Source organism: Salvelinus alpinus, chromosome 24 (genome assembly GCF_045679555.1).
Source record: "Salvelinus alpinus chromosome 24, SLU_Salpinus.1, whole genome shotgun sequence".
NCBI lineage: Eukaryota > Metazoa > Chordata > Actinopteri > Salmoniformes > Salmonidae > Salvelinus > Salvelinus alpinus.
The window spans coordinates 49,369,682-49,382,826 of NC_092109.1; positions in this window are offsets into that span (position 1 = coordinate 49,369,682).

A 13,145-nucleotide genomic window follows, 5' to 3' on the forward strand; every position below is an offset into this window, starting at 1 on the left:
ACTAGACATCAACCACCACAAAACCACTATCAGATTAGAGACACAAGGGAGCCTAGACATCTATCACCCCACTACCACTATCAGATTAGAGTTATAAAGGAGACTAGACATCTACCAACCCACTACCACTATCAGATTAGAGCCACAAGGGAGCCTAGACATCTACCAGCCCACTACAACTATCAGATTAGAGCCACAAGGGAGACTAGACATCGACCACCTCACTACCACTATAAGATTAGAGCCATAAGGGAGACTAGAAATCTACCAACCCACTACCACTATCAGATTAGAGCCATAAAGGAGACTAGACATCTACCAACCCACTACCACTATCAGATTAGAGCCACAAAGGAGACTAGACATCTACCACAACTACCACTATCAGATTAGAGCCATAAAGAAGACTAGACATCAACCACAACAATACCACTATCAGATTAGAGACACAAGGGAGACTAGATATCAACGACCCCACTACCACTATAAGATTAGAGCCATAAGGGAGACTAGAAATCTACCAACCAACTACCACAATCAGATTAGAGTTATAAAGGAGACTAGAAATCTACCAACCCACTACCACTATCAGAATAGAGCCATAAGGGAGACTAGATATCTACGACCCCACTACCACCATCATATTAGAGCCACAAAGGAGACTAGACATCTACCATATCTACCACTATCAGATTAGAGCCATAAAGGAGACTAGACATCAACCACCACAAAACCACTATCAGATTAGAGACACAAGGGAGCCTAGACATCTATCACCCCACTACCACTATCAGATTAGAGCCACAAGGGAGACTAGACATCGACCACCCCACTACCACTATCAGATAGAGCCATAAAGGAGACTAGACATCAACCACCACAAAACCACTATCAGATTAGAGACACAAGGGAGCCTAGACATCTATCACCCCACTACCACTATCAGATTAGAGTTATAAAGGAGACTAGACATCTACCAACCCACTACCACTATCAGATTAGAGCCACAAGGGAGCCTAGACATCTACCAGCCCACTACAACTATCAGATTAGAGCCACAAGGGAGACTAGACATCGACCACCTCACTACCACTATAAGATTAGAGCCATAAGGGAGACTAGAAATCTACCAACCCACTACCACTATCAGATAAGAGCCATAAGGGAGACTAGATATCTACGACCCCACTACCACCATCATATGCGAGCCACAAAGGAGACTAGACATCTACCATATCTACCACTATCAGATTAGAGCCATAAAGGAGACTAGACATCAACCACCACAAAACCACTATCAGATTAGAGACACAAAGGAGACTAGACATCTACCACCCCACTACCACTATCAGATTAGAGTTATAAAGGTCACTAGACATCGACCACCCCACTACCACTATCAGATAGAGCCATAAAGGAGACTAGACATCGACCACCCCACTACCACTATCAGATTAGAGTTATAAAGGAAACTAGACATCTACCAACCCACAACCACTATCAGATTAGAGCCATTAGGGAGACTAGACATCTACCAGCCCACTACCACTCGCAGATTAGAGTTATAAAGGAGACTAGACATCTACCAGCCCACTACCACTCTCAGATTAGAGTTATAAAGGAGACTAGGCATCTACCAGCCCACTACCACTATAAGATTAGAGCCACAAGGGAGACTAGACATCTACCAGCCCACTACAACTATCAGATTAGAGCAACAAGGGAGACTAGACATCTACCAGCCTACTACCACTATCAGATTAGAGTTATAAAGGAGGCATCTACCAACCCACAACCACTATCAGATTAGTGACACAAGCGAGACTAGACATCTACCACCCCACTACCACTATAAGATTAGAGCCATAAGGGAGACTAGAAATCTACCAACCAACTACCACAATCAGATAAGAGTTATAAAGGAGACTAGAAATCTACCAACCCACTACCACTATCAGATTAGAGCCATAAGGGAGACTAGATATCTACGACCCCACTACCACCATCATATTAGAGCCACAAAGGAGACTAGACATCTACCATATCTACCACTATCAGATTAGAGCCATAAAGGAGACTAGACATCAACCACCACAAAACCACTATCAGATTAGAGACACAAGGGAGCCTAGACATCTATCACCCCACTACCACTATCAGATTAGAGTTATAAAGGAGACTAGACATCTACCAACCCACTACCACTATCAGATTAGAGCCACAAGGGAGCCTAGACATCTACCAGCCCACTACAACTATCAGATTAGAGCCACAAGGGAGACTAGACATCGACCACCTCACTACCACTATAAGATTAGAGCCATAAGGGAGACTAGAAATCTACCAACCCACTACCACTATCAGATTAGAGCCATAAAGGAGACTAGACATCTACCAGCCCACTACCACTATCAGATTAGAGCCATAAAGGAGACTAGACATCTACCAACCCACTACCACTATCAGATTAGAGCCACAAAGGAGACTAGACATCTACCACATCTACCACTATCAGATTAGAGCCATAAAGAAGACTAGACATCAACCACAACAAAACCACTATCAGATTAGAGACACAAGGGAGACTAGATATCAACGACCCCACTACCACTATAAGATTAGAGCCATAAGGGAGACTAGAAATCTACCAACCAACTACCACAATCAGATTAGAGTTATAAAGGAGACTAGAAATCTACCAACCCACTACCACTATCAGATTAGAGCCGTAAGGGAGACTAGATATCTACGACCCCACTACCACCATCATATTAGAGCCACAAAGGAGACTAGACATCTACCATATCTACCACTATCAGATTAGAGCCATAAAGGAGACTAGACATCAACCACCACAAAACCACTATCAGATTAGAGACACAAGGGAGCCTAGACATCTATCACCCCACTACCACTATCAGATTAGAGTTATAAAGGAGACTAGACATCTACCAACCCACTACCACTATCAGATTAGAGCCACAAGGGAGCCTAGACATCTACCAGCCCACTACAACTATCAGATTAGAGCCACAAGGGAGACTAGACATCGACCACCTCACTACCACTATAAGATTAGAGCCATAAGGGAGACTAGAAATCTACCAACCCACTACCACTATCAGATTAGAGCCGTAAAGGAGACTAGACATCTACCAGCCCACTACCACTATCAGATTAGAGCCATAAAGGAGACTAGACATCTACCAACCCACTACCACTATCAGATTAGAGCCACAAAGGAGACTAGACATCTACCACATCTACCACTATCAGATTAGAGCCATTAAGAAGACTAGACATCAACCACAACAAAACCACTATCAGATTAGAGACACAAGGGAGACTAGATATCAACGACCCCACTACCACTATAAGATTAGAGCCATACGGGAGACTAGAAATCTACCAACCCACTACCACAATCAGATTAGAGTTATAAAGGAGACTAGACATTGACCACCCCACTACCACTATCAGATAGAGCCATAAAGGAGACTAGACATCAACCACCACAAAACCACTATCAGATTAGAGACACAAGGGAGCCTAGACATCTATCACCCCACTACCACTATCAGATTAGAGTTATAAAGGAGACTAGACATCTACCAACCCACTACCACTATCAGATTAGAGCCACAAGGGAGCCTAGACATCTACGACCCCACTACCACCATCATATTAGAGCCACAAAGGAGACTAGACATCTACCATATCTACCACTATCAGATTAGAGCCATAAAGGAGACTAGACATCAACCACCACAAAACCACTATCAGATTAGAGACACAAAGGAGACTAGACATCTACCACCCCACTACCACTATCAGATTAGAGTTATAAAGGAGACTAGACATCGACCACCCCACTACCACTATCAGATAGAGCCATAAAGGAGACTAGACATCGACCACCCCACTACCACTATCAGATTAGAGTTATAAAGGAAACTAGACATCTACCAACCCACAACCACTATCAGATTAGAGCCATTAGGGAGACTAGACATCTACCAGCCCACTACCACTCTCAGATTAGAGTTATAAAGGAGACTAGACATCTACCAGCCCACTACCACTCTCAGATTAGAGTTATAAAGGAGACTAGGCATCTACCAGCCCACTACCACTATAAGATTAGAGCCACAAGGGAGACTAGACATCTACCAGCCCACTACAACTATCAGATTAGAGCACCAAGGGAGACTAGACATCTACCAGCCCACTACCACTATCAGATTAGAGTTATAAAGGAGGCATCTACCAACCCACAACCACTATCAGATTAGTGACACAAGCGAGACTAGACATCTACCACCCCACTACCACTATCAGATTAGAGTTAATAAGGAGACTAGACATCGACCACCCCACTACCACTATCAGATTAGAGCCATAAAGGAGACTAGACATTGACCACCCCACTACCACTATCAGATTAGAGTTATAAAGGAGACTAGACATCGACCACCCCACTACCACTATCAGATTAGAGTTATAAAGGAGACTAGACATCTACCAGCCCACTACCACTATAAGATTAGAGCCACAAGGGAGACTAGACATTTACCAGCCCACTACAACTATCAGATTAGAGCCACAAGGGAGACGAGACATCTACCAGCCCACTACCACTATCAGATTAGAGTCATAAGGGATACTAGATATCTACAACCCCACTACCACCATCATATTAGAGCCACAAAGGAGACTAGACATCTACCACCCCACTACCACTATCAGATTAGAGCCATAAGGGAGACTAGACATCTAGCACCCCACTACCACTATCAGATTAGAGACATAAGGGAGACTAGACATCTACCTGCCCACTACCACTATCAAATTAGAGCCATAAAGGAGACTAGACATCTACCAACCCACTACCACTATCAGACTAGAGCCACAAAGGAGACTAGACATCTACCACATCTACCACTATCAGATTAGAGCCATAAAGAAGACTAGACATCAACCACCACAAAACCACTATCAGATTAGAGACACAAAGGAGACTAGACATCTACCACCCCACTACCACTATCAGATTAGAGTTATAAAGGAGACTAGACATCGACCACCCCACTACCACTATCAGATTAGAGTTATAAAGGAGACTAGACATCTACCAACCCACAACCACTATCAGATTAGAGCCATTAGGGAGACTAGACATCTACCAGCCCACTACCACTATCAGATTAGAGTTGTAAAGGAGACTAGACATCTACCAGCCCACTACCACTCTCAGATTAGAGTTATAAAGGAGACATCGACCAACCCACAACCACTATCAGATTAGTGACACAAGCGAGACTGGACATCTACCACCCCACTACCACTATCAGATTAGAGTTATAAAGGAGACTAGACATCTACCAGCCCACTACCACTATCAGATTAGAGTCATAAGGGATACTAGATATCTACAACCCCACTACCACCATCATATTAGAGCCACAAAGGAGACTAGACATCTACCACATCTACCACTATCAGATTAGAGCCATAAAGGAGACTAGACATCAACCACCACAAAACCACTATTAGATTAGAGCCATAAAGGAGACTAGACATCTACCACCCCGCTACCACTATCAGATTAGTGCCACAAGGGAGACTAGACATCTACCAGCCCACTACAACTATCAGATTAGAGCCACAAGGGAGACTAGACATCTACCAGCCCACTACCACTATCAGATTAGAGTTATAAAGGAGACTAGACATCTACCAACCCACAACCACTATCAGATTACAGCCACAAGGGAGCCTAGACATCTACCAGCCCACTACCACTATCAGATTAGAGTTATAAAGGAGACATCTACCAACCCACAACCACTATCAGATTAGTGACACAAGCGAGACTAGACATCGACCACCCCACTACCACTATCAGATTAGAGTTATAAAGGAGACTAGACATCGACCACCCCACTACCACTATCAGATTAGAGTTATAAAGGAGACTAGACATCTACCAGCCCACTACCACTATAAGATTAGAGCCACAAGGGAGACTAGACATCTACCAGCCCACTACAACTATCAGATTAGAGCCACAAGGGAGACTAGACATCTACCAGCCCACTACCACTATCAGATTAGAGTCATAAGGGATACTAGATATCTACAACCCCACTACCACTATCAGATTAGAGCCACAAGGGAGACTAGACATCTACCAGCCCACTACAACTATCAGATTAGAGCCACAAGGGAGACTAGACATCTACCAGCCCACTACCACTATCAGATTAGAGCCATAAGGGAGACTAGACATCTAGCACCCCACTACCACTATCAGATTAGAGCCATAAGGGAGACTAGACATCTACCAACCCACTACCACTATCAGATTAGAGCCACAAAGGAGACTAGACATCTACCACATCTAACACTATCAGATTAGAGCCATAAAGAAGACTAGACATCAACCACAACAAAACCACTATCAGATTAGAGACACAAGGGAGACTAGATATCAACGACCCCACTACCACTATAAGATTAGAGCCATAAGGGAGACTAGAAATCTACCAACCCACTACCAATATCAGATTAGAGTTATAAAGGAGACTAGAAATCTACCAACCAACTACCACTTTCAGATTAGATCCATAAGGGAGACTACATATCTACGACCCCACTACCACCATCATATTAGAGCCACAAAGGAGACTAGACATCTACCATATCAACCACTATCAGATTAGAGCCATAAAGGAGACTAGACATCAACCACCACAAAACCACTATCAGATTAGAGACACAAGGGAGCCTAGACATCTATCACCCCACTACCACTATCAGATTAGAGTTATAAAGGAGACTAGACATCTACCAACCCACTACCACTATCAGATTAGAGCCACAAGGGAGCCTAGACATCTACCAACCCACAACCACTATCAGAATAGTGACACAAGCGAGACTAGACATCTACCATCCCACTACCACTATCAGATTCGAGCTATAAAGAAGACTAGACATCTACCAGCCCACTACAACTATCAGATTAGAGTCATAAGGGATACTAGATATCTACAACCCCACTACCACCATCATATTAGAGCCACAAAGGAGACTAGACATCTACCACATCTACCACTATCAGATTAGAGCCATAAAGGAGACTAGACATCAACCACCACAAAACCACTATCAAATTAGAGCCATAAAGGAGACTAGACATCTACCAACCCAATACCACTATCAGATTAGAGCCACAAAGGAGACTAGACATCTACCACATCTACCACTATCAGATTAGAGCCATAAAGAAGACTAGACATCAACCACCACAAAACCACTATCAGATTAGAGACACAAAGGAGACTAGACATCTACCACCCCACTACCACTATCAGATTAGAGTTATAAAGGAGACTAGACATCGACCACCCCACTACCACTATCAGATTAGAGCCATAAAGGAGACTAGACATCGACCACCCCACTACCACTATCAGATTAGAGTTATAAAGGAGACTAGACATCTACCAACCCACAACCACTATCAGATTAGAGCCATTAGGGAGACTAGACATCTACCAGCCCACTACCACTATCAGATTAGAGTTGTAAAGGAGACTAGACATCTACCAGCCCACTACCACTCTCAGATTAGAGTTATAAAGGAGACATCGACCAACCCACAACCACTATCAGATTAGTGACACAAGCGAGACTAGACATCTACCAGCCCACTACCACTATCAGATTAGAGTCATAAGGGATACTAGATATCTACAACCCCACTACCACCATCATATTAGAGCCACAAAGGAGACTAGACATCTACCACATCTACCACTATCAGATTAGAGCCATAAAGGAGACTAGACATCAACCACCACAAAACCACTATCAGATTAGAGCCATAAAGGAGACTAGACATCTACCACCCCGCTACCACTATCAGATTAGTGCCACAAGGGAGACTAGACATCTACCAGCCCACTACAACTATCAGATTAGAGCCACAAGGGAGACTAGACATCTACCAGCCCACTACCACTATCAGATTAGAGTTATAAAGGAGACTAGACATCTACCAACCCACAACCACTATCAGATTACAGCCACAAGGGAGCCTAGACATCTACCAGCCCACTACCACTATCAGATTAGAGTTATAAAGGAGACATCTACCAACCCACAACCACTATCAGATTAGTGACACAAGCGAGACTAGACATCGACCACCCCACTACCACTATCAGATTAGAGTTATAAAGGAGACTAGACATCGACCACCCCACTACCACTATCAGATTAGAGTTATAAAGGAGACTAGACATCTACCAGCCCACTACCACTATAAGATTAGAGCCATAAGGGAGACTAGACATCTACCAGCCCACTACAACTATCAGATTAGAGCCATAAGGGAGACTAGACATCTACCAGCCCACTAGCACTATCAGATTAGAGTCCTAAGGGATACTAGATATCTACAACCCCACTACCACTATCAGATTAGAGCCACAAGGGAGACTAGACATCTACCAGCCCACTACAACTATCAGATTAGAGCCACAAGGGAGACTAGACATCTACCAGCCCACTACCACTATCAGATTAGAGCCATAAGGGAGACTAGACATCTAGCACCCCACTACCACTATCAGATTAGAGCCATAAGGGAGACTAGACATCTACCAACCCACTACCACTATCAGATTAGAGCCACAAAGGAGACTAGACATCTACCACATCTACCACTATCAGATTAGAGCCATAAAGAAGACTAGACATCAACCACAACAAAACCACTATCAGATTAGAGACACAAGGGAGACTAGATATCAACGACCCCACTACCACTATAAGATTAGAGCCATAAGGGAGACTAGAAATCTACCAACCCACTACCAATATCAGATTAGAGTTATAAAGGAGACTAGAAATCTACCAACCAACTACCAATTTCAGATTAGATCCATAAGGGAGACTACATATCTACGACCCCACTACCACCATCATATTAGAGCCACAAAGGAGACTAGACATCAACCACCACAAAACCACTATCAGATTAGAGACACAAGGGAGCCTAGACATCTATCACCCCACTACCACTATCAGATTAGAGTTATAAAGGAGACTAGACATCTACCAACCCACTACCACTATCAGATTAGAGCCACAAGGGAGCCTAGACATCTACCAACCCACAACCACTATCAGAATAGTGACACAAGCGAGACTAGACATCTACCACCCCACTACCACTATCAGATTCGAGCTATAAAGAAGACTAGACATCTACCAGCCCACTACAACTATCAGATTAGAGTCATAAGGGATACTAGATATCTACAACCCCACTACCACCATCATATTAGAGCCACAAAGGAGACTAGACATCTACCACATCTACCACTATCAGATTAGAGCCATAAAGGAGACTAGACATCAACCACCACAAAACCAATATCAGATTAGAGCCATAAAGGAGACTAGACTTCTACCAGCCCACTACCACAATCAGATTAGAGCCATAAAGGAGACTAGACATCAACCACCACAAAACCTCTATCAGATTAGAGCCATAAAGGAGACTAGACTTCTACCAGCCCACTACAACTATGAGATTAGAGCCATAAGGGAGTCGAGAGCCATAAGGGAGAATAGACATCTACCAGCCCACTACCACTATCAGATTAGAGCCATAAGGGAGACTAGACATCTACCAGCCCACTACCACTATCAGATTAGAGCCATAAAGGAGACTAGACATCTACCAACCCACTACCACTATCAGATTAGAGCCATAAGGGAGACTAGAGATCTACGACCCCACTACCACTATCAGATTAGAGACACAAGGGAGACTAGACTACTACCAGCCCACTACCACTAACAGATTAGAGTTATAAAGGAGACTAGACATCTACCAACCCACAACCACTATCAGAATAGTGACACAAGCGAGACTAGACATCTACCACCCCACTACCACTATCAGATTCGAGCTATAAAGGAGACTAGACATCTACCAGCCCACTACAACTATCAGATTAGAGTCATAAGGGATACTAGATATCTACAACCCCACTACCACCATCATATTAGAGCCACAAAGGAGACTAGACATCTACCACATCTACCACTATCAGATTAGAGCCATAAAGGAGACTAGACATCAACCACCACAAAACCACTATCAGATTAGAGCCATAAAGGAGACTAGACTTCTACCAGCCCACTACCACAATCAGATTAGAGCCATAAAGGAGACTAGACATCAACCACCACAAAACCTCTATCAGATTAGAGCCATAAAGGAGACTAGACTTCTACCAGCCCACTACAACTATGAGATTAGAGCCATAAGGGAGTCGAGAGCCATAAGGGAGACTAGACATCTACCAGCCCACTACCACTATCAGATTAGAGCCATAAGGGAGACTAGACATCTACCAGCCCACTACCACTATCAGATTAGAGCCATAAAGGAGACTAGACATCTACCAACCCAAAACCACAATCAAATTAGAGCCACAAGGGAGACTAGAAATCTACCAACCCACTACCACTATCAGATTAGAGCCATAAGGGAGACTAGATATCTACGACCCCACTACCACTATCAGATTAGAGCCATAAGGGAGACTAGACATCTAGCACCCCACTACCACTATCAGATTAGAGTTATAAAGGAGACTAGACATCTACCAACCCACTACCACTATAAGATTAGAGCCAAAAGACAGACTAGACATCTACCAGCCCTAGATATCTATCAGATTAGAGCCATTAGGGAGACTAGACATCTACCAGCCCACTACCACTATCAGATTAGAGTCATAAGGGATACTAGATATCTACAACCCCACTACCACCATCATATTAGAGCCACAAAGGAGACTAGACATCTACCACATCTACCACTATCAGATTAGAGCCATAAAGGAGACTAGACATCAACCACCACAAAACCACTATCAGATTAGAGCCATAAAGGAGACTAGACATCTACCAGCCCACTACCACTATCAGATTAGAGCCATAAGGGAGACTAGACATCTACCAGCCCACTACCACTATCAGATTAGAGTTATAAAGGAGACTAGACATCTACCAACCCACTACCACTATAAGATTAGAGCCACAAGGCAGACTAGACATCTACCAGCCCACTACAACTATCAGATTAGAGCCACAAGGGAGACTAGACATCTACCAACCCACAACCACTATCAGATTAGAGCCATAAGGGAGACTAGACATCTACCAGCTCACTACCACTATCAGATTCGAGCTATAAAGGAGACTAGACATCTACCAGCCCACTACAACTATCAGATTAGAGTCATAAGGGATACTAGATATCTACAACCCCACTACCACCATCATATTAGAGCCACAAAGGAGACTAGACATCTACCACATCTACCACTATCAGATTAGAGCCATAAAGGAGACTAGACATCAACCACCACAAAACCACTATCAGATTAGAGCCATAAAGGAGACTAGACTTCTACCAGCCCACTACCACAATCAGATTAGAGCCATAAAGGAGACTAGACATCAACCACCACAAAACCTCTATCAGATTAGAGCCATAAAGGAGACTAGACTTCTACCAGCCCACTACAACTATGAGATTAGAGCCATAAGGGTGTCGAGAGCCATAAGGGAGACTAGACATCGACCACCTCACTACCACTATAAGATTAGAGCCATAAGGGAGACTAGAAATCTACCAACCTACTACCACTATCAGATTAGAGTCATAAGGGAGACTAGATATCTACAACCCCACTACCACCATCATATTAGAGCCACAAAGGAGACTAGACATCTACCACTATCAGATTACAGCCATAAGGGAGACTAGATATCTACGACCCCACTACCACCATCATATTAGAGCCACAAAGGAGACTAGACATCTAACATATCTACCACTATCAGATTAGAGCCATAAAGGAGACTAGACATCAACCACCACAAAACCACTATCAGATTAGAGCCATAAGGGAGACTAGACATCTACCAGCCCACTACCACTATCAGATTAGAGGCATAAGGCAGACTAGATATCAACGACCCCACTACCACTATCAGATTAGAGCCATAAGGGAACTAGACATCTACCAGCCCACTACCACTATCAGATTAGAGCCATAAAGGAGACTAGATATCTACGACCCCACTACCACCATCATATTAGAGCCACAAAGGAGACTAGACATCTACCATATCTACCACTATCAGATTAGAGCCATAAAGGAGACTAGACATCATCACCACAAAACCACTATCAGATTAGAGACACAAGGGAGACTAGACATCTACCACCCCGCTACCATTATCAGATTAGAGTTATAAAGGAGACTAGACATCTATCAACCCACTACCACTATAAGATTAGAGACACAAGGGAGACTAGACATCTACCAGCCCACTACAACTATCAGATTAGAGCCACAAGGGAGACTAGACATCTACCAGCCCACTACCACTATCAGATTAGAGTTATAAAGGAGACTAGACATCTACCAGCCCACTACCACTATCAGATTAGAGTTATAAAGGAGACTAGACATCTACCAGCTCACTACCACTCTCAGATTAGAGTTATAAAGGAGACTAGACATCTACCAGCCCACAACCACTATAAGATTAGAGCCACAAGGGAGACTAGACATCTACCAGCCCACTACAACTCTCAGATTAGAGTTATAAAGGAGACTAGACATCTACCAGCCCACAACCACTATAAGATTAGAGCCACAAGGGAGACTAGACATCTACCAGCCCACTACAACTATGAGATTAGAGCCACAAGGGAGACTAGACATCGACCACCTCACTACCACTATCAGATTAGAGCCATAAGGGAGACTAGATATCTTCGACCCCACTACCACCATCATATTAGAGCCACAAAGGAGACTAGACATCTACCAAAACTACCACTATCAGATTAGAGCCATAAAGGAGACTAGACATCAACCACCACAAAACCACTACCAGATTAGAGACACAAGGGAGACTAGACTACTACCAGCCCACTACCACTAACAGATTAGAGTTATAAAGGAGACTAGACATCTACCAACCCACTACCACTATCAGATTAGAGCCACAAGGGAGCCTAGACATCTACCAACCCACAACCA